The sequence below is a fragment of the Phyllobates terribilis genome, unplaced genomic scaffold (assembly GCF_046119375.1).
Source record: "Phyllobates terribilis strain yellow unplaced genomic scaffold, ASM4611937v1 Scaffold_11__3_contigs__length_659146591, whole genome shotgun sequence".
Taxonomy (NCBI): Eukaryota; Metazoa; Chordata; class Amphibia; order Anura; family Dendrobatidae; genus Phyllobates; species Phyllobates terribilis.
The window spans coordinates 333,866,072-333,890,113 of NW_027362771.1; the positions used below are offsets into that span (position 1 = coordinate 333,866,072).

Genomic DNA, 24,042 nt, shown 5'->3' on the forward strand with positions numbered 1-24,042 from the left:
AATGTTTGGCCACACAGCGGCTCTCCAAACGCAACATGGTGTCTTCTAACAATTTGAGCCGACAATTTGTTAGCGGACACCATGTTGCTTTTGGAGAGCCGCTGTGTGCCCAAACATTGGAGCTCCCCAACAAGTGACCCCATTTTGGAAACTAGACCCCCCAAGGCACCTATCTAGATGCATAGTGAGCACTTGGAACCCCCAGGTGCTTCACAAATTGATTCATAAAAATGAAAAAGTGGAAAAAAAAACACTTTTTTATTTTTACGGATTAATTTGTGAAGGACCTGGGGGTTCCAAGTGCTCACTATGCATCTAGATAGGTGCCTTGGGGGGTCTAGTTTCCAAAATGGGGTCACTTGTGGGGGAGCTCCAATGTTTGGCCACACAGCGGCTCTCCAAACGCAACATGGTGTCTTCTAACAATTTGAGCCGACAATTTGTTAGCGGACACCATGTTGCTTTTGGAGAGCCGCTGTGTGCCCAAACATTGGAGCTCCCCCACAAGTGACCCCATTTTGGAAACTAGACCCCCCAAGGCACCTATCTAGATGCATAGTGAGCACTTGGAACCCCCAGGTGCTTCACAAATTGATTCATAAAAATGAAAAAGTGGAAAAAAAAACACTTTTTTATTTTTACGGATTAATTTGTGAAGGACCTGGGGGTTCCAAGTGCTCACTATGCATCTAGATAGGTGCCTTGGGGGGTCTAGTTTCCAAAATGGGGTCACTTGTGGGGGAGCTCCAATGTTTGGCCACACAGCGGCTCTCCAAACGCGACATGGTGTCCGCTAACAAATTGAATGGAAAATCGGCTCAAATTGTTAGCGGACACCATGTTGCGTTTGGAGAGCCCCTAATGTGCCTAAACAGTGGAGCTCCCCCACAAGTGACCCCACTTTGGAAACTAGACCCCCCAAGGCACCTATCTAGATGCATAGTGAGCACTTGGAACCCCCAGGTGCTTCACAAAATGATCTGTGAAAACAAAAAAGTACTTTTTTTTTCACAAAAATTTTCTTTTAGCCTAAATTTTTTAATTTTCACATGGGTAACAGGATAAAATGCATCCTAAAATGTATTGGTCAATTTCTCCTGAGTACACTGATACCTCATATGTGGTCGTAAACCACTGTTTGGGCACATGACAGGGCTCAGAAGAGAAGGAGCGCAATTTGACTTTTGGAGCTAATTTTCCATTCAAAAAGTAAAATGGCGCTCCTTCCCTTCTGAGCCCTGCCGTGTGCCCAAACAGTGGTTTATGACCACATATGAGGTATCAGTGTACTAAGGAGAAATTGACCAACAAATTTTAGGATGCATTTTATCCTGTTACCCATGTGAAAATTAAAAAATTTAGGCTAAAAGAAAATTTTTGTTAGAAAAATAAAAATGTTCATTTTTTTCTTCCATGTGGCTTTAGTTCCTGTGATGCACCTGAAGGGTTAATAATCTTCTTGAATGTAGTTTTGAGTAGCTTGAGGGGTGCAGTTTTTGGAATGGTGTCACTTTTGGGTGTTTTCTGTCATGTACACCCCTCAAAGGGACTTCAAATGTGATGTGGTCACTAAAAAAAATGGCTTTGCAAATTTTGCTGGAAAAAAGAAAATTTGCTGATGAACTTTGAACCCTTCTAACTTCCTACCAAAAATTTTTTTTTTTTCAAAAATTGTGCTGATGTAAAGTAGACATGTGGGAAATGTTATTTATTAACTATTTTGTGTCACATCACTCTCTAGTTTAGCAGAATAAAAATTCAAAATTTGAAAATTGCAAAATTTTCAAAATTTTTCCCATATTTTTGATTTTTTCACAAATAAACGCAAATATTATCGACCTAAATTTAATACTAACATGAAGCCCAATATGTCACGAAAAAACAATCTCAGAATCGCTAGGATCCGTTGAAGTGTTCCAGAGTTTTTACTTCGTAAAGGGACACTGGTCAGAATTGACAAAAATGCCAAGGTCTTTAGGGTCAAAATAGGCTGGGTCCTGAAGGGGTTAAAAAAGACATCGACAAACTGGAGCAAGTTCAGAGAAGAGCGACCAGAATGGTGACTGGTCTGCAAACCATGTCCTATGAGGAACGGTTGCAGGATTTGGGAATGTTTAGCTTGCAAAAAAGAAGACTGAGAGGAGACTTAATAGCTGTCTACAAATATGTCAAGGGCTGTCACATTGTAGAAGGATCATCTTTATTCTCATTTGCACAAGGAAAGACTAGAAGCAATGGGATGAAACTAAATGGGAGGAGACACAGATTAGATATTAGAAAAAACTTTTTGACAGTTAGGGTGATTAATGAGTGGAACAGGCTGCCACGAGAGGTGGTGAGTTCCCCTTCAATGGACGTCTTCAAACAGAGGCTGGACAGACATCTGTCTGAGATGATCTAGTGAATCCTGCTTTGAGCAGGGGGTTGGACCAGATGACCCAGGAGGTCCCTTCCAACTCTACCATTCTATGATTCTATGATTCTATGATCACTTGTGAGAGCTTTTATCTGAGGTCCTGTCAATTTGCTGTTCTTGAGGCTGGTAAATCTGATGAATTTATGTTTTTTTGTGTTACTTAGGCCAAATTTATTTGTCTTTTTTTCTTCTTCTGCACAATACAAGACCAATTTTATCAGTGTCCTGGATACAATTTCCATCTGCTTCATTTTTACCATCCACGTGTCATCGGTTTTTAGATACCTGCTGGGACACATGCACGATCGGCAGGTACAGTGCACCGATTCTAATTCTGAGGAGTAGGAAAAGTGCACGTTATCTGCAGTTTCCACAATTGTGCCAGCAGACATCTCTGACATCACTGGTGCTCACCACCCAATGCAGAAGTGAGAAGAACCGGAATAACACTAAAAAAGGTTCCCATTCACATTACCGGTCATTTAAACCTCAGCAATTTTTCTCGCAAACATGGTCTTGGTTTCATCTGTGTTTTGGATCAAATTTTCCGCCATCTTTCAATTTTTATCATCAGGGATTCATCAGATTTTTTCATATTAAAAAAAAAATTGAGGTTTACCAAGGTTCTGCTATCAAGCAGCTTGGCATCCGAGTGCTGTCCAATTTTTTCACAAACCATAGACTTGCATTAGTGAGTTTGTTCCGTGACTTCAATTAAAATAGGACATGTCTCTGTTTTATGTGCACTTGGTCCACAAAAATACACAGACATGTGAACAGTCCCATAGACTATAATAGGTACCATACTTGTTTTATCTTTGAAAAACGGACGTCTGAATGAGTCCTTATACAAACCTTGGCAGTCTCTTACAAGTCCTCCATACACATGAAAGCCAGGCTGAGCAGAGACTCATCTTCCAGGAGAATATTAAGGATTTTTTGAATTCAGAAATGTCAATTCCACATCTTCCCCCTCACCACATCTATTATCATTGGAGAACAAGGGGGATCCTATACACGCAAGATGGTTGGCTCAGCAAACCTTAACCTAATGTGTATGGTGCTTTTTAGCAGTATGGGTGCAACTCTGATGTTACTATAATGTCTTACACCAGTGCTACTCTAAAGACAAAGCTGAACTAGAGAGGGTGCAGAGAAGAGCAACCAAGGTTATTAGAGGACTGGAGGGTCTGCAATACCAAGACAGGTTATTACACTTGGGGTCATTTACTTTGGAAAAACAAAGGCTTAGGGGTGATCTTATTACTATGTACAAGTATATGAGGGGACAGTACAAAGACCTTTCTACTGATCTTTTTACTCTGAGACGGGGACAAGGGGGCATCTTCTACGTCTGGAGGAAAGAAGGTTTAATCCTAATCACAGACGTGGATTCTTTACTGTAAGAGCAGTGAGACTATGGAACTCTGCCGCATGATGTTGTAATGAGTGATTCACTACTAAAATTTAAGAAGGGCATGGATGCCTTTCTTGAAAAGTATAATATTACAGGTTATATATACTAGATTCCTTGATAAGGGCGTTGATCCAGGGAACTAGTCTGATTGTCGTATTGAGTTGAGAAGGAATTTTTTTTCCACAATGTGGAGCTTGGTGTTTGCCACATGGTTTTTTTTTGCCTTCCTCTGGATCAACATGTTAGGCTATGGGTTGAACTATATGGACTTAGTCTTCCTTCAACCTTAAAAACTATGTTACCATGTTACAGGACAATGGTTAGGTCAACAGCTATCTAATGCAGGGATGTCAAACTCAAAACACATAGAGCCACAAATAAAAACTTGGGACAGTCGCTGCCAACCAGTATACAGAGCAATGGGCCCCACATAGCCCCCCCCCCAAAGGGAGTAATGGGCCCCACATAGCCCCCCCCCAAAGGGAGTAATGGGCCCCACATAGCCCCCCCCCAAAGGGAGTAATGGGCCCCACATAGCCCCCCCCCCAAAGGGAGTAATGGGCCCCACATAGCCCCCCCCCCAAAGGGAGTAATGGGCCCCACATAGCCCCCCCCCCAAAGGGAGTAATGGGCCCCACATAGCCCCCCCCAAAGGGAGTAATGGGCCCCACATAGCCCCCCCCCAAAGGGAGTAATGGGCCCCACATAGCCCCCCCCCCAAAGGGAGTAATGGGCCCCACATAGCCCCCCCCAAAGGGAGTAATGGGCCCCACATAGCCCCCCCCCCAAAGGGAGTAATGGGCCCCACATAGCCCCCCCCCCAAAGGGAGTAATGGGCCCCACATAGCCCCCCCCCCCAAAGGGAGTAATGGGCCCCACATAGCCACCCCCAAAGGGAGTAATGGGCCCCACATAGCCCCCCCCCAAAGGGAGTAATGGGCCCCACATAGCCCCCCCCCAAAGGGAGTAATGGGCCCCACATAGCCCCCCCCCCAAAGGGAGTAATGGGCCCCACATAGCCCCCCCCCAAAGGGAGTAATGGGCCCCACATAGCCCCCCCCCCAAAGGGAGTAATGGGCCCCACATAGCCCCCCCCCCAAAGGGAGTAATGGGCCCCACATAGCCCCCCCCCCAAAGGGAGTAATGGGCCCCACATAGCCACCCCCAAAGGGAGTAATGGGCCCCACATAGCCCCCCCCCAAAGGGAGTAATGGGCCCCACATAGCCCCCCCCCAAAGGGAGTAATGGGCCCCACATAGCCCCCCCCCCAAAGGGAGTAATGGGCCCCACATAGCCCCCCCCCAAAGGGAGTAATGGGCCCCACATAGCCCCCCCCCAAAGGGAGTAATGGGCCCCACATAGCCCCCCCCCCCAAAGGGAGTAATGGGCCCCACATAGCCCCCCCCCCCAAAGGGAGTAATGGGCCCCACATAGCCCCCCCCCCCAAAGGGAGTAATGGGCCCCACATAGCCCCCCCCCCCAAAGGGAGTAATGGGCCCCACATAGCCCCCCCGCCCCAAAGGGAGTAATGGGCCCCACATAGCCCCCCCCAAGGGAGTAATGGGCCCAACACAGCCCCCCCCCCCCAAAGGGAGTAATGGGCCCAACACAGCCCCCCATACAGAATAATGGGTCCCACATAGGGTGGTGGTTCTGGCGTCTCAGGCTAAATAATACCACCCAGATTTGGCCCAAGGCCAAAGTTTGACGTGTATGATCTAATATCTATGGCCAGTTTAAGGCTACGTTCCCACAATAAGCTTTTGGTGAGTTTGATCTTACAGAATTTCTGCACCTATTAAGTTAAGTTACTTGTGTTTTTTTCATTACGTTTTTAATCGCTGCTTTTGTGTCACTGCTTGGTATGTCATATTTTAAATAAAGCTGGTTTGTTTTTGATACTTCCTGGTATTTGGCTTGGACACAGTCACGTGCAGGTAACATGCGTTGTCACATTTCTGCTGCGAAAACGCACTAAAAGCTCATGTGTATTGTTACCGCATCTAGTGGAATTCTATGGGAAAAATCTGCACATAAAACTCAGAGTACCTGTAAGAGAAACTGACATGCTGCGGATCGGAAGCACGCGCCGCACGGAAGTGTACTCCAAGTAAAAAAAGCACAGTGGGCAGGAGATTTCTATAAATCCCATCCACTTTGCTAAAACTGATGCTGCGTTTATGACACAGCAAAAATATGCAGCGGCAGAGTCAAAAACTCATTGTGGGCACACAGTCTTAGGGTCTTTGTTTACTGGCCCTACAGTGATGATGTGCCATACATGTACTTGACCCCGGCAGCCAATCACTAACCTCAGGGTTATATACATGGACCGCACGTAATCACTTTAGGGAAGTAACCAAAACACCAACAGTGAAGACTAGAACAAATCCACTGGAGAAGTGGGGGTTTGAACAAGATTGTATTTACTTTTTTCCAGCAATTTCCTTGCATCAAGCCAGTTTTTTTTTTTTTTAAAAGGGAATCTGTCAGAAGCTTTTTGTCATGTAATCTGACAGCAGCATGAGGCAGTAACAGAGACCCTGATTCCAGCAATGTACCATGTGGGTGCAGCAGTTATGATAGAATCACAGTTTTCTCTACTGCAGTTCTAGCAGAGCTCAGAATGCTGAGCCCTGTGTAACCCCATCCCCACCACTGATTGGCAGCTTAAAGTGCACATTATATACAGACCAAAGGCTACCAGTCTATGTTGGGGATGTGGTTGGACTAGGAGGCACAAGGTAGCTTGTCCTGATAAAACACGGATTGTATTGAATCAGCCCAGTAAATGACATCCCTATAATCAGGCTCTCTTCCCCTACATCATGGCGCTCTCATATTACATAGCAAAAACCTGGTCACAAATTCCCTTTAAATACCGGAAAACTTATTTGTCTGCAATTATACACTGACCGGCTACAATTTCGCACTTCCGGCCAGTGTAAATGCACACATTAACCCCTTTCTGACATGCGCCATACATGTACAGCTCATGTCGTGTCTCTCCCTTTGGCACGGGCTCCAGCGAAGAGCCCGCACCTTTCCAGGGACATGACAGCTGATCTGTACAGCCGTCATGTGCCCCTAACAGCAGCGGGTGGAATCGCGATCCACCCGCGGCTGTTAACATGTTAAGTGCCGCTGTCAATCCCTGACAGCGGCATTTAACATGGCCATGGTGGAAGGATGTCATAAGTCTGGTTCATCGGCTCCCTGTGTCACATGACCGCGGGTCGCCGATGAATTGGCATGACAACCCAGGGTCTTCAGGAGACCCCTGCGGTTGTCATTACCAGGATGCCCAGCGGTCGGCGCTCATAGCGAGTGAGCATTTCAAAATATATTTTAAAAATATAAAAAAAAATACAAAAAGTTTAAATCACCCCCTTTCGCCCCATTCAAAATAAAACAATAAAAAAAAAAAATCAAATATACACATATCTGGTATTGCCGCGCTCAGAATCGCCCGATCTACCAATATATAAATATAATTAATCGGTTCGGTAAATGGCCTAACGAGAAAGAAAAAAAAATGCCAGAATAAATTTTTTTTGGGCGCTGCAACATTGGCATAAAATGCAATAACAGGCAATCAAAATATCGTAACTACCCCAAAATGTTATCAATAAAAATGTCAGCTCAGCACGCAAAAAATAAGCCCTCACCCGGTCCCAGATCCCGAAAATTGGAGACGCTACTGGTCTCAGAAAATGGCGATTTTATTTTTTTTTAACAAACTTTGAATTTTTTTATCATTACTTAAATACAAAAGAACCTATACATGTTTTGTATCTACAAACTTGTAATGACCTGGAGAATAATAATGGCAGGTCAGTTTTACCATATAGTGAACATGGTAAAAAAAAAAAAAAACAACTGTGGAACTGCACTTTTTTTGCAATTTCACCGCACTTAGAATTTTTTTTTTCACGTTTTTCAGTACACGATATGGTAAAACCAATGGTGTCATTCAAAAGTACAACATGTCCCGAAAAAAACAAGCTCTCACATGGCCATATTGGCCAAAAAAAAAAAAGATAGGCCTCTGGGAAGAAGGGGAGCAAAAAATGAAACCACGAAAATGGCCCGGGGATGAAGGGGTTAATCTAGAACTACACAAAAAAAACCTTCCAGAGCACTTTCGGTTTTTCTTTATGTCTGATTTTTATTTTTTTTACCAGGTCCACTGTCTCTTAAAGCTAATAAAGATTGTGAAAAGAGGAGACTTTTGACTAGTGTCCGTAACAAAAATTGGTTCCCAATTTTATAATACAAGGAGAGGCTTCAGCACGCCATACTGATTGCTTATTTTAAGTAACACTATGTCTGCCATGCATCGCCTTATCAGTTTGCTGTTTTTCATCGTGCATGTATTTTGCAGAAATGTTCGCATCTGCCCTACAAAAACATCTGCTTGGCATCAAACACCCGTTCAGATGAATGAAATTGACTTTCAATCACATTTGATGAGCCCCATCTATCACATAGGGTGCATTTGCGTCTCCTTAAAAATGTACTGTTTGGCTTGTACAAGCTCTTTGTTTCTCTGCACATTTAACTTTGATGTGGTCTGAGGTCATAAATCAGCTGAGAGGAGCTCAGAAAACAAAACAGATAAGGCTATGTGCCCACCATGCTGAATTGATGCAGATTTTTTCTGAGCGTTTCTGCCTCTCCCTGGCAGAAAAAAAACATGCGGATTGTACATGCGTTTTTTTTAGGCCAGAGAGAAGTGTTTTTTAAGTGTTTCTGCATGCGTTTTTTTAGGCCAGAGAGAAGTGTTTTTTAAGTGTTTCTGCATGCGTTTTTTTAGGCCAGAGAGAAGCATTTTTTTAAGTGTTTCTGCATGCGTTTTTTCAAGCACTTTTCCAAGCGATTTTGAGCATCACTTGGAAAGAGCTTGACAAGTTGGTCACACAGTATAAATCCATTCAACCGGCATAGATTTATATTGTGTGACCAACTTATGCTGCTTTAAATGCAGCATCAATAGTAAAAAAACATTAAAAATAAAAAAATTATACTTACCTCTCCAGTGGCGTCTTCTAAGGACCCACGGTGACATCATTTAGTCAGCTGACAGGTCACGCGACCGCCGACGTCAGCGGTAGCGTGACCATCACACGACTAAATTACGTCACCACAGATCCTTTCAGAACACCGTGGGACGCAGAGGACAGAGGACGCCACCGGAGAGGAGACTGGAGGCCACCGGAAAGGTAAGTATATACTTTTTTTAAGTTTTAATTCTTTTTTTTTTTTACTAATAGTACCCGGGTCTGGAGGAGAGTCTTCTCTTCTCCAGACCCGGGTACCATCCGCACGAATGTTATGCAGTTCAATGGCGGCGATTTCGCCGCTATTAAGCACAAGAAATGGTTGTGCTGCGGATTGTTCTGCAATAATAATCCGCAGCGGAAATTTCCGCAGCATGTGCATAGCACATGCGAATTATCATTGGGAAACATGGCAGACAACTTAACAAGTGTTTTTAATGCGTTAAATCCGCATCGTGGGCACACAGCCTTAAGGTTACCAGCTTCATATCAGACTGTCATAGCGGGCTGAATGACAAATTCTTAGTTACCTCATTTTACAGCCAGCAGTAGACTGCAATATGGAGGCTATAGGAGGCAAATGGTGCAAAATGATTAATGAAACCCAATAGCAAAAATTATTTTTAGCACCAATTACATGCATAAACTGAAACAGAAATATAAATATGGGAGAAAAAAAAGCAACAAAAATGCTGAAAGATTTGAAAAAAAAACTCTTGGATGGTACAAATCTGCAAGGAAAAAAAAGCAGATTGTGCATGAGATTTCAGAAATATCATTCACTTTGATGGTACTATGAAAAGTAGCATTTTTTTTTTACTCATTAAAACCATCCATCAAAAAAACGCAAAGTGTGAACAAGGCCTAATATTTCTCAGGCTATGTGCCCACGATGCAGAAATGCTCCGGATTTTTCCTGAGCGTTTCTGCATCTCCCTGGCAGAAAAAACGCATGCGGATTGTACATGCGGATTGTACATGCGTTTTTCCTGCCAGGGACAAGCGGATGTGAAGCGTTCTTCACATGCATTTCTGCATGCGGGTTGTCAAGCGCTTTCCAAGCGATTTTAGCATCACTTGGAAAGTGCTTGACAACTTGGTCACACTATATAAATCCATGCAACCGGCATGGATTTAAATTGTGTGACCAAGTTAGTTAAAAAAAAAAGAATAAAAATCTCCTTATCCGATGTAGAGATGAGCGTTGTTCTACTCGAACTGTTCGCCAATCTCAAATTCGAGCTGTTTTGGGCGGTGTTCGAGCCGTTCGGCGAACACGAACAATTTGAGAAAAATTCGGCTGTTCGAGGTTATGTTCGATAACTGTTCGTGCACCAAAATCATAACTGGATTTTTTCTCAGTAATGATGAAAATTAATGTTAATACGCAGTTTGAGTGTACAGCGGGGCGGGGGGAGGGGCAGGGGATGGATCTCTGCAGGAACAATGAAGATCTCCATTTTTTTTTCTCTTTCCCGCATTTGCAGTGGGGAGGTGCAATCTGTCAGCCTATCAGCAGCGCACACACGGAGCGAAGTGCTTTTTTTCACACAAGCAAGGGCATGTGTGATTGGCAGTGTATGTCACATGTCCTTGCCCTATAAGACCAAGCCATTTTCCCCGTCGCCACCATTTTCTCACTGCTGCAGCTGCGTGTTAGACGGCACCGCTGTTGCTGTGTGCGCTATACCTTGTTAATTTCAAGCCAATTTTCGCACAAATATACAGATAGCTTGGGAGTAGGGAATAGTTGTGATTGCAGTCCTTTTAAGGACTAGGTTACAGCATTTCCTACGACTTTTATCAGGCAGGTCTGTGCTCTTAAATAGATAGATTGTGGGAGTAAAGACTAATTGTAATTGGAGTCCTTTTCAGGACTAGGTTACATCAGTTCCTATCAGTTTTTGCCAGGCAGGTCTGTGCCAGTGCTGTGCAAGTTTTTTTCACAGCATTTGGCTGAATCTAGCAAAGCTAATCCTTTTTGGCCTATTGCAGAGTGTGTTAGTCAGTGGAGTAGCCTATCTGTGTTGCAAGATATACCACCTGTGTATAGAATACCAATTTTTTTACTGCACCTAGTGAAGTAAAATCTTTTGGGCATAGCATCATTCTATTAGTCCATCTATACTGACCTCCATCAGGTTGCAAATTGAATATAATTTTTTTCTGCATCTAGCTCTGAAAAAATATTTGGGCTTCTAGCGGTGTGTGGGACTTGGTCTATTAGTCCATCTATACTGACCTCCATCAGGTTGCAAATTAAAAATAATTTTTTTCTTCATTTAGCTCTGAAAAAATATTTGGGCTTCTAGCAGTGTGTGGGACTTGTTCTATTAGTCCATCTATACTGACCTCCATCAGGTTGCAAATTAAAAATAATTTTTTTCTGCATCTAGCTCTGAAAAAATATTTGGGCTTCTAGCAGTGTGTGGGACTTGGTCTATTAGTCCATCTATACTGACCTCCATCAGGTTGCAAATTAAAAATAATTTTTTTCTGCATCTAGCTCTGAAAAAATATTTGGGCTTCTAGCAGTGTGTGGGACTTGGTCTATTAGTCCATCTATACTGACCTCCATCAGGTTGCAAATTGAATAAAAAAATTTTCTGCATCTAGCTCTGAAAAAATATTTGGGCTTCTAGCGGTGTGTGGGACTTGGTCTATTAGTCCATCTATACTGACCTCCATCAGGTTGCAAATTAAAAATAATTTTTTTCTGCATCTAGCTCTGAAAAAATATTTGGGCTTCTAGCAGTGTGTGGGACTTGGTCTATTAGTCCATCTATACTGACCTCCATCAGGTTGCAAATTAAAAATAATTTTTTTCTTCATTTAGCTCTGAAAAAATATTTGGGCTTCTAGCAGTGTGTGGGACTTGGTCTATTAGTCCATCTATACTGACCTCCATCAGGTTGCAAATTAAAAATATTTTTTTTCTGCATCTAACCCAGCCAATAGTTTTGGCCTAATACCACAGTTTGGCCACTCAGCTCTGCTCGGTTACCATCCATTGTTTTTTTGTGCAAACAACTCCAGAGTTGTGAATTAGTTAACCACCAAAATGAGTGGAAAAAGGCCTGCTGCTGGTGGAAAGGGGAATAGGCGTGTTGGGAAGGGGAAAAAAGGTTGTGTCCGTGGGGTAGGTGCAGAAGAAAGACCATCTTCCAGCCAAACTAAAATGTCTACTTCTTTTAGCGGACAATGTGATAAGATCCCTTTCTTACGGCCACGCCAATCGCTACAAATTCCAGATGAGGCACAAAAACAGCAGGTGCTTCAACGGATATCAAGTGCTCCTTTAAGTGGGCTCTCCTCCACATCAACTTCAACATCACAAATACTCCAGTCCTCAAAGGTGTCACCCAAATCGCACTTGCTTCCTCACAGCTCCCAAATCTCCAGCTGCCCGTCTGAGTATGAGGTAGAACAGATGGTTGAGTCTGCAGAGCTGTTTACTCATACTATAGCCTGGGAATCAGAGGTCGACTCCAGCGCTTCTGTGAATCCAGACGAGGAAATGATCTGCACTGATGCCCAGAATCTTTATGAGTCGGATCCAGGACCAGACGCAGAAGGTTCTGACCATAATGTAGACCCTCATTCCCAAACTGTAACTCCTGTTGGTGGAGACAATGAGGAAGACGATGATAAGACTCAAATACCTGATTGGAGCGACAACTTTAGTTTTTTGTCAGGGCAGGAACAGGTTGGCTCTGAGGACGACGGGTGTGATAACGCACAGGGTGATGATGATGAGGTCGGAGATCCCACTTACTGTCAACCCACAGTCAGCCAAGAGATGAGGTCAGCAGAGGAGGTGGAGGAAGATGCTAGTGACGACGAGGTCAGGTTGCGCCTTCCTGGACAGAGACGTAGTACTGGAAGCACGTCAACAACTGCATCCTCAAACACAACTCTGCCTCTCACCACAAGTCGTGGTGGCTCTTCAGGTCGCATGGGTGCTAAGCCTTGCATAGCCTGGGCATTTTTTCAGATCGATAAAGATGACCCAACTCGTGTTATCTGTAACATTTGTCAGCAAAAGCTAAGTAGAGGCCAAAAAATACATAGTTTGAGTACTTCATGCATGAACCGGCACATGGACATGAAGCATAAGTTGCAGTGGGAAGCTCAGTGTGCTACAATGCGGTCTAGCCGGCCGGGCCAACCACCGTCTGCCATATCTTGTGCATCCGCGGCCTCTTCATCCTCTGTGACTGGGGGGACAGCAGTCACACCTGTTTTGGGGCGCAGACCTGCCACCTCTTTACCCGCAACAGCCAGCGTGATTGGCAGGTCATCATTTTCTTTGGAGGTGGTAACACCAGCTGGTCTTGAGCGCTGTCCGACATCGATAGCACCACCTTTGGATCAAGGCAACCTAACATGTCCGCCTGCATCTTCCTCACAGACCGGCAGTTTGCCGGGGACACCCTTATCAACCCCGTCTAAGCACAATAGCCAGCCCTCGGTCCCTCAGATGTGGACAAGTAAAAGACCATTTCCTCCTAGCCATGAGAAAGCTAAGAGGTTGAATTTCACCATCTGCAAGCTCTTGGCTACAGAAATGCTGCCTTTCCGCCTGGTGGACACAGAGGATTTTCGAGACCTTATGTCCGTCGCAGTGCCCCAGTACCAGATGCCCAGTCGGCACTACTTCTCAAAGAAAGGTGTGCCTGCGCTCCACCAGCATGTCGCACACAACATCACCGCTTCTTTGAGAAACTCTGTGTGTGACAGGGTGCATTTCACCACAGACACTTGGACGAGTAGGCATGGACAGGGGCGTTACATGTCGCTGACTGGGCACTGGGTAACTATGGTGACAGCAGGACAAGGGGCTGCTGTCCAAGTCTTGCCGTCCCCACGAGTTGTGCGTCAATCCTCTTTATGTCATTTTTCCTCCACTGCTTCTGCCTCCTCAACCTCCTCTCGGTCTTCCACCTGCACCCAAAGCCTGTCTGGTCATGCCACAAGCTTTATAACTGCGCAGAAGGGATCCTGCACACCTCCTTACTATGCTGGCAGTAGGGCTCAACGTCATCAGGCGGTTTTTACATTGAAATGTCTGGGAAATGTGAGTCACACAGCTGAGGAGTTGTGGTCAGCTCTGGAGAACCAATTTCATGAATGGTTGTCTCCACTGGACCTGAAACCAGGGAAGGCCGTGTGCGACAATGCTGCAAACCTGGGTGCGGCCCTTCGCCGGGGCAATGTCACACACGTGCCTTGTATGGCTCACGTGTTGAACCTGGTTGTCCAGCAATTTTTAGCCCACTATCCCAGACTAGATGGCCTTCTGCAGAGGGCACGGTCGCTGTGTGCTCACTTCCGCCGTTCGCATCCCGCAGCTCAGCGACTTACATCTCTACAGAAGTCGTTGGGCCTGCCACGTCACCGGCTAAAATGCGATGTGCCTACCCGGTGGAATTCAACTCTGCACATGTTGCAGCGACTGTGGCAGCACCGACAAGCCCTGGTGCAATACGTTCTGACGTATAGCCTGGGCCAACGAGATTCAGAGGTGGGGCAAATCACGCTGGAGGAGTGGTCTCAGATCAGGGACCTATGCACCCTTCTGCACAGTTTTGAAATGGCGACGAAGATGTTTAGTGCTGACGATGCCATTATCAGCATGACTATTCCGGTGATTTACATGCTGGAGCACATGTTAAACAGAATTCGGAGTCAGGTGGTGGCACAAGAGGAGGTGGAGGAAGTAGAGGAGGAGGAGTTGTATGCGGAAGGGCTAACATCTGCAAGGTCCAGACGGTCGGCAGCACCAGGGCGGCAGGCATGCGAGGGTGGGGGAGATGATTTTACCAGGGCGCATGGTAGCAGCCAAACTAGTGAGGAAGGTGCAGGAGCCCAGGAAGAAGTGGAGGATGAACTGATGGAAGACTCATCAGATGAGGGAGACCTTGATCACATTTCTGTTGTGCGAGGTTGGGGGGAGAGGACAGAGGAAGGAAGCATGATTGTTACCTCGCCACCAACACAACAGGGACTTGGTGCTCCTGGATGCGCAACACACATGAGTGCCTTCTTGCTGCACTACCTGCAACATGACCCTCGAATTGTGAGAATTAGAAATAATCCTGACTACTGGGTTGCCACACTGTTAGATCCCCGGTACAAAAGTAAAATTTGCAGAAATTATTCCTGCCATAGAAAGGGATGCACGCATGCAGGAGTATCAGCAGAGACTGTTGCAGAATCTTACATGTGCTTTTCCACAAAATACCAGTGGTGCACGTAGTGAATCTCACAGTTCCAACTTGCCAACCGTGGGACCGTCAAGTGTTCAGCACTCAAACCGTAACAGAACCACAGTATCTGCTGGTAACATCAATTTTGCGGAATCATTTCACCACTTTTTTAGCCCATCCTTTGCAAGGCCACAGGAGACAAGAAGTCTGACACATAGTCAACGCCTAGAGACGATGGTACAGGAGTATCTCCAAGTAAACATTGAAGCCACGACTGTGTCACTGGACCCTTGCTCTTTTTGGGCTTCCAATCTGGATAAATGGCCGGAGCTAGCCACTTACGCCTTGGAGATCTTGTCATGCCCCGCAGCCAGCGTTCTGTCTGAACGTGTGTTCAGCGCTGCTGGTGGTGTGCTGACAGATAAGCGCACGCGGCTCTCCACTGATAATGTAGACAGACTCACGTTCATAAAGATGAACAAATCATGGATCCGGAACGACTTTTCTACCCCTGTGTCATCCTGGGGAGAGTAAAAGCTTGATGATTGGTTAAAATCACCCTACCAACCGTTTTAAGCTTTCAAATTACTAATCATGTTTATCTGTATCTTGACTGGAAAATAATTTGGGCTTTGTAGCAGTGTGCAGCACTGATCCTATTAGGCCATCTATAATAAGCTTCACCAGATTTAAAATTAAAAATAATTTTTAGCTGCATCTAGCCCGGAAAATAATTTTGGGGCTCCGAGATGCGCAAGACACATAAGTGCCTTCTTGCTGCACTACCTGCAGCATGACCCTCATATTGTCAGAATTCGAAGTAATCATGACTACTGGGTTGCCACACTCTTAGATCCCCCAAACTTTTCGATCAACCTTTTCATTTTAATAAAGACCAAAAAAATGGTCATTTTTGAAATTATAAGCATTAGCAGGTTGTTAGAAACTGAAATCAAACAGTTTTCAACTCAAAACTTTATTCTAGGTGATGTTACATTTTCACATAGGACCCCTTGTTCAAAAGGAGCTTCTGAACTCTCTCGTCCATTGAATTTGTCAGGTTTTGGATGGTTTCTGCTTCAATTGTTTTGCATGAGGACAGAATACCCTCCCAGAGCTGTTGCTTAGATGTGAACTGCCTCCCGCCATCATAGACACTCCTTTTAATGATGCTCCAAAGGTTCTGAATGGGGTAGAGGTCAGGGGAGCATGGGGGTCACACCATAAGTTTGTCCCCTTTTATGCCCATATCAGCCAGAGATGCAGATGTTTTATGTGCAGCATGAGATGGTGCATTATCATGCAGAAAAATGATCTTGCTGTGAAATACACGGTTCTTCTTCTTGAACCATGGCAGGAAGTGCTGTTTGAGAAAATCCACATACATTATGGAGTTCATCTTTAGCGCCTTCAGGGATCCTAAAGGGGCCGACAATCTCTCTCCCCATGATTCCAGCCCAAAACATTACTCCACCTCCTCCTTGTTGGCGCTGTAGCCGTGTTTGCGTGGGGTGTCCATCAACCAGCCATCCTCCACTCCATTCATCTGGACCATCGAGCGCTGCACGGCACTCATCCGTGAACAAAACAGTTTTGAAATCAGTCTTCATGTAATGTTTGGCCCACTGGAGCCGTTTCTGCTTGTGTGAAGTGGATAGAGGAGGTCGACAGGATGGCGTATGCACAGCTGCAAACCTCTGAAGGACCCTGCATCTTGTTGTTCGGGGGACGTTGGAGGCACAAGCAGCTTCAAAAACTTGTCTGCTGCTATGACAAGGCTTTTTTGCCGCTGCTCTTTCAACCTGACGTAATTGCCTGTAGGAAAGAGTCCTCAATTTGCCCTTATCAGCACGCACACGTGTGTACTGTGAATCAGCTACATACTTCTTGATTGCCAAGACACTTCATCCTGATCATCGCACAATGTTGATTGTAGTCATGCCTTGACCTAAACACTCCACAATTTGTTGCTTCTCAGCAGCCGACACATCCTTTTTCTTTCCCATTTTGGCAGAAAATGTAGGCTGCTTAATAATGTGAGAGAGCCTTCTTAAGTAGTCTTGCCTTTCATTGGACACACCTGCCAAACTAATTAGCACAGGTGTCTGCAATTGCTTACAGTGATATAAAGAGCCCTGACACACATCACCATCAATGAGTTTAACTGACAAACAAACAAATTCTTCCCTTATCACTCCTAAACACTTTTTGCATAATAATTTGGAACGCGGTGTACATGTGCTTTTCCACAAAACACCAGTGGTTCACGTAGTGAATCTTACAGTTCTAACTTGCCAACCGTGGTCTGTATGGAATTGTTCAATAAAGGGCCCAAAATTAAGATAACATAGATGGGAGAGGTCTCTATGAATAGGAATTCCTAAGTATTTGATACCCTGTGAGGGCCAGGCAAAGGGAAAGTTGGACTGGATGGAATCCTATATGGATTTAGGGAGGGAGACATCGAGGGCCTCAGACTTCGCTGCATTGATTTTAAAATTTTACCATGTAACAAAGTGATCTATTTCAGCCATAACAGCAGGGATGGATATATGTGATTGAGTGATATATACTAGGACATCATCAGCAAATAGAGAGCACTTGTACTCGGTGCCTCCCACCTCAATCCACCTAATATTGGGGTTATGGCGAATTGATGAGAGCAGGTGCTCCGTCACTAGGATGTATAAGAGAGGGGACAGAGGACATCCCTGCCTTGTCCCATTGGTGATTGTGAAAGGTGATGAAAATGTTCTGACGCACCCCCTGGGCCTTGGGACACCCGGAGCCGGACCCTTTTTGGTGGATGCTGGTGGTTGTAGTCTTCGTGGCGGCGATCCGGTTCCGTGGCTCAGGGCGGTCAAACCAGTGGCGGAACTATTTATGTGGTTTTGATGTTTAAATGTCCGACTACGCCACCCGTGGATTGCGGTCAGAGTGAACCGCCGCTACAGGGCAGACCGCTAAGGCTGGTGTTGTGGGTGCAGCAGAGCGTAGCATAACTCCCCACGGGAGGAGTATAGCCTCAGGGCAGTGTATGCGGAGGATGGGGCTGATGGTGCAAGGCAGCAGCAGTAACGACACGGAGTCAGTGATGCAGTTCAGGGCCTTTACTCACAGTTCTTATTATCCAGACCACGTCTGCAGGTAACGGCTGCCCACGTCGTACTGTACTCACCAGGTGAGGGGCTCAGACAACTCCCAGATAACTTTGGAGCGCTTCACAGGACCCCCTTTGTGTGTCCTTTGTCTGGCCTTTCTTACCAACACTTCTGTCCGGCTGCCTCGGGCCTCCTCTTGGTAAACTTGGCGCCAGTTTCCCTGACCCTATGTGGTGCCTTCCTAGCGGGTGGAGCAAGGGGCTGCGCCACATAAAATGTCAGAGCCTCCGGTTTCTAGCTGAGGGTCGTTTCCTGCCTCCACTAGTTCGGGGACCGGTCTCCCCCTTTGGCCTGACCCCTCCACGCAGGTGGATTCGGGCGTGCGGTGGCGACTCGCCCGTCCGCACCCCTGGGATCCCTTCATTCCTCGTTCCTGGAGCCTTCTCCGCTCCTCTTCCTTCCTTCTCCCTCTTGCAGGCCTGGGCCTCTGTTACTAGGCCCGCCTCCGGAGCAAAGCTCATGCAGAGCCCCTGCTCCCTGCCACTTCTGCTCAGACTTCTCTGCACTGAACTAAGATGGTGCCCACCTTTTATACTCCCTTCTCAATGCACCCAGGAACTGCTTCCTCCCTGCTCCTGCACTGCAGGGTTCCCCTTCCTCAGTGTTCCCTCCCCCCACTCCAGCCAGGGACAGGGACTGTCGTGCCCATCTCAGGGGCATATTGGTCGCCCTGCCCCACGGCAATGTGGTGTAATGCATGCAGGTGTCGGGTCCTGATCCACACTCCATCCTTATCTGAGAGTGAGATATCACACCTCTGGGTGAGGTGCAATACGTCTGTAGCAACCGAGCCCTCGGTGCTACAGTTCCATTTATCTTCAGCCTAGGTGACGTATTGTGATACAGGGCCGTGATTTTGGCTATAAAAGGGTCCCCTAGACCCCTACCCCAAGCTTTTTTAAGAGAATCATATATGGCGTGCCAGGAGACTCTATGGAATGCTTTCTCAGCATCCAACGAGAGTATCTACTTACAAATTTTTAACTGCATCTAGCCCAGGAAATACTTTGTGCCTAGTAGCAGTGTCTGCTAGTCAGCGGATTATCCCGGCTGTTAAGCAAGCTACACCACCTGTAGTTTGGACACTTAATTTTTTCAAAGGAAATGCTTCGGGACCACGGGATACTTAGTGAAGAGCATCAGGAGGCACCCCAAGGCATAGGGGCTGGGACTGGCACTAGGATGCCTTGCGGTGGACAGCCGAGCTCGATCCTTATAAAAGCTTTTTAACTGCAGCAGCTTTAGTGGACGCTACTGGAGCTGGAATTACGCGGCTGCTGGCATGAGACTTGCCCTCCAATAGATCCTTGTAAATGGATTTAAAGTGTATTCATTCAAATTAGAGGGACAATTTAAATTAAAAAGCTTAGAGCTGCCTCCACCACAGGGGGGCTCTCTCGACCCACCAGCGGACAGGCACCAGTATTGGGAGAGGGGGGCTGGCCGTCAGGGTTCACCGCGGCTCTGGCACAAACCCGGCGACACGGAGGTGGCACGGGCAGGAGCGGACTGGCCGTCTCGGCTTCTCACTTTTTGGATTTTAGAAGGGCATGACATGCCTATATCTGTGTCTCCCCCTCCTTTTACTCCTCCACCTCTTTTCTTTTCGCATGACTATATGTACTTGTCACTTTTCCATGTGTTAGTTGTGTCTTCTGAGCAGTTTGTCAGCTTTTGGACACCTTTGAAGGTGTTTTCTATGTGTTTCTATGTGTTTTTGTTTGCCTGCCATTGGTTTTAACGGTGTTCGAAGGTGTTCGACGAACAGTTCGACGAACAGTTCGGCGAACACACGGGTGTTCGACGAACCGAACCGAACTCGAACACTACGGGGGTGGCTCAACACTAATCCGATGCGTCCGGTCTTCCCGGTGTTTCGCAGTTGTGTAAAAGGACCTTCCATGCCGTCATTTAGTCATGTGACAGGTCACGCCACCGCCGACGTCAGCGGTCGTGTGACCCGTCACATGATTAAATGATGTCATGGCAGGTCCTTTTAGACCATCGCGAGCTGCTGGGGAGCCAGAACGGATCGCTATGGAGACCAGGGGCCATCGAAAGGTGAGTATAATGTATATTTTTTATTTTAATTCTTTTTTTTTTTTTTACAGGTACTATGGTACACGGGTCTGGATTAGAGCCTCCTCTTCTCCAGACCCGGGTACCATCCGCACATTGAAAAGTCAATGTCGGTGAAAACGCTGCGATTGCTCAAAATAATTGGTAGTGCTACGTTTTTTTCGGCAATGATAATCCACAGCGGAAATTTCAGCAGTATGTGCACAGCACATGCAGATTATCATTGGGGAACATGGCAGGCCTTCTACCATGCGTTTTTTAAGCTTTTCTGCAACGGAACTGCCGCTGCGGAAACGCTTAAAAAAACGCATAGTGGGCACACAGCCTTAAAGTCAAGTAGCTTTCCAGTCTTCTAGGAGCAGCACTGCCTAGAATCTAATACATAGTAGCAGAATACCAAGACAGGACAGATGAACATGAACCCTGTGGTGGTTAGTTCACAAGGAATTGCTATAAGGATTTTGTCTCCTGATTCGGCCGCTGAAAATAGAAACCACGTGCCATATTCAGCAAATGTCCAAATAAATAACACTGGCCAATGTGGAAAAAAAAGAATAATTAGCATCAAGGGTCAGTTCAGTATTACATGGCCAATACTGACTAATATTGTACAGCAAACGTACCATCAGCAATAACCCCCAGTGCGGCACAGCAGAAATAAGAGCGATTTCATGGCTAAAAAAAACATGTAAAACAACTGCATCGAGTGAGAGTAGCTCAATTATTTAGGTCTATTTAAAGGGAATCTGTCACTACTTTGGAGTTATCAGACCTCTACTATGGGCATCCAGGGTATAGAAAAGTAAATCTATACATACCTGTATGGCCCATAGTAGAGGTTTGATTGCAGAGAAATCTGTTTTTATAAACTCGGTTTTGCACAGGCTTGGCGTCTGGGGGACACCAATAAATCCCCACCTATATGTTTATTATTCCCTGAAATCCCCACCCACATGCTTAATTATCATATTCCCTCCCCTGCACGTCACCGGGCCCTGTGACGAGCACTGTGCTCCCTGACTTCCCGGGCATGAGCACATAGAGGGCGCTTTATTTCCTCCCGGCCTCGTCTGCCTGTGCACTGCACCACACGGTTCTATTGCGCAGGCGCCAGGAAGTGACAGTGACTCCCCAGGACCTGCGCAATAGAACCCTGCGGCGCAGTGCACAGAGACGGGGCCGGGAAGCACCGGAAGCAATATTCAAATACATGCGCAGTGGCAGCACTGACTGAATGAGAGAATCACACCTCTATGACTGAATACGAGCAGGTAGGACAAAGTGTATATAAAGTTATAAAATCATTATACTACCACCGATTTTCATGAAAAAAACTTATTAGTGATGCACTAACAAAGCACTGGGGGCAGTGTAGATAGCAGCTAGGACGTGACAGGTGCCCTTTAATATTTAGTGTTTCCCAGACATGTTTCCTAGCCATTTATCCCCCTGCAGGACCAAACATGCCTAATGACTGAGAAACTGGGTGGGAGCTGTCAGGCTACCAGCCACTATGAGAACAGCCACTGAATGGCTACAGCAAAAACTGATATAAAGTTCTACGGAGCACAGTGATGATTCCTAACAAATGGCAAGTATGTAGTGTCGCCATTGGGTGGCGACACAAAGCAAGCAGACATCTAACCACTGAATACACAGCAGGTAAACTTCTATAAGGTAATGAAACTTGTAAGAACCGGACACTAAACTAAATAAAACCTAACAGCACTTTTACTTATCAAATCGATAACTATGGACAAACCGCACATCTGACATCAGAGAACACTGAGGTCCAACGTTCCAGTAGAATCTACTCTAAGCCATAGGGTCTATGTAATGCATGGGGGCAGGAGAGCTGGGGGTCTGCAATACTGCTCTATAGTAAGTGCCACCACCAGGGCAGCCCAGAACCAGGGAGAATCCAGCACCGTCACAGGCTGGCAGTGCCACCTATTGCTAGGCAGCAACTCAAACTATTCAGACACTCCTAGAAAGTAGGACAGCAGTGGGAATTATTCATTACAGAGTCTGGGAAACTAGCAAATGAATAATTACAGAGCAAAAAAGGACTTATTTACTGTAGTATCCTTTTAGAGAAGAACGCTCAGGTGATCAATTCCTACACAGTGACTGGGGCTCGTACAAGGGATTTCACGTAGGACATGCCAGGAAGCACGACTTAGAGAAAGTTTCATCACATGGGCTGTAGTATAGGTGTAATGTTCAGTACATTGGCACAGGCTCGATGCCACTCAGTAGAAGGGTGGCCCAGGTCCCCATGTCTGACATCACAGGGAGCATATACAGATGTGAGCAGAAAGCGCCATCCCCCATAGGGAGCATGTGTACATGGGAAAGGGCAGCTTGGAGAATGGCCCCCTGGGGATGTACAGATTCCAGGGGGATCACAGCCAGATGGGGACATGGTACATGAACTGATCATGCCAGCAGCTCTGTAAGATCACAGCACCCATGCCAATAGCTCTGCAGGATAACAGCACCCATGCCAGTCAGAGGACACAGCACCCATGCCACTAGTTGTGCAGGATCACAGCACCCTTGCCAGTCAGTGGGCACAGCACCCATGCCACTAGCTGTGCAGGATCACAGCACCCATGCCAGTCAGTGGGCACAGCACCCATGCCACTAGCTGTGCAGGATCACAGCACCCATGCCAGTCAGTGGGCACAGCACCCATACCAGTAGCTGTGCAGGATCACAGCACCCATGCCACTAGCTGTGCAGGATCACAGCACCCATGCCACTAGCTGTGCAGGATCACAGCACCCATGCCACTAGCTGTGCAGGATCACAGCACCCATGCCACTAGCTGTGCAGGATCACAGCACCCATGCCACTAGCTGTGCAGGATCACAGCACCCATGCCACTAGCTGTGCAGGATCACAGCACCCATGCCACTAGCTGTGCAGGATCACAGCACCCATGCCACTAGCTGTGCAGGATCACAGCACCCATGCCACTAGCTGTGCAGGATCACAGCACCCATGCCACTAGCTGTGCAGGATCACAGCACCCATACAAGTGCCTGGGTGCATGCAGGCTGGCTGAGCCGACCCCCGCACGCCCATAGCAGGCAGCAGCCCGCAGTGGACATTCCGATACAAGCAGCACATGTGCGGCTCCGCACTGATGACTACATAGCCTCCGTGCCGCTCGCCCGGCTCCACACCTACAGACCCCACACAGCTCCCATCCTGCCCTGCAGTCTGCGCTCCACCACCGCCGCACACAGCACCCACTTACCCGGCCGTAATCCCTGCCGGACCCCAGGTCACTCCCTCTCCATCCCCTGCTGCCTCTCCGCCCGATGCGCTGCCCGACCCCCCTGACCATATAATGCGCATGCGCGCAAAATCTGGAGGTGGGGGAGAGAGCAAGGTGGTCACATCACGCCGCAGCATGATTGGCGGGCACTGAGGGGTCTTGTTGGTATAGCAACGGGCGCCATCTTGTGGCTGGCATGGCTTCTCTCTAGCTGCTGGATGGATCATCTCATCTAGTCCACCAGTTTTAGGACAGTGCTCTCTGTGACCAGGAGATCATCATTGATCTGTTTTTATCCCACAGGTTGGGATTTCTTCACACTTTGGAAAATTGATCCCTGAAAGTTTTAAATTAATGATGCAAACTGACCCAAATATTCTAGTGCAAAAAGCAGTGGAAAAGTGGGTGCTGGTG

General features: G+C 46.6%; 1 protein-coding gene across 3 annotated transcripts in view; it reads right to left on the minus strand.

Annotated features, from left to right (window-relative positions):
• The window catches only part of TLN2 (talin 2), a 261,616-nt gene extending 237,878 nt beyond the window's left edge, over window positions 1-23,738 (minus strand). For all 3 annotated transcript variants that reach the window (XM_073652730.1, XM_073652729.1, XM_073652728.1), the window contains exon 1: window positions 23,608-23,738. The gene's annotated coding sequence lies outside the window, so the exon portion shown is untranslated. The remainder of the gene's footprint in view (window positions 1-23,607) is intronic.
• Window positions 23,739-24,042: the final 304 nt, after the last annotated feature.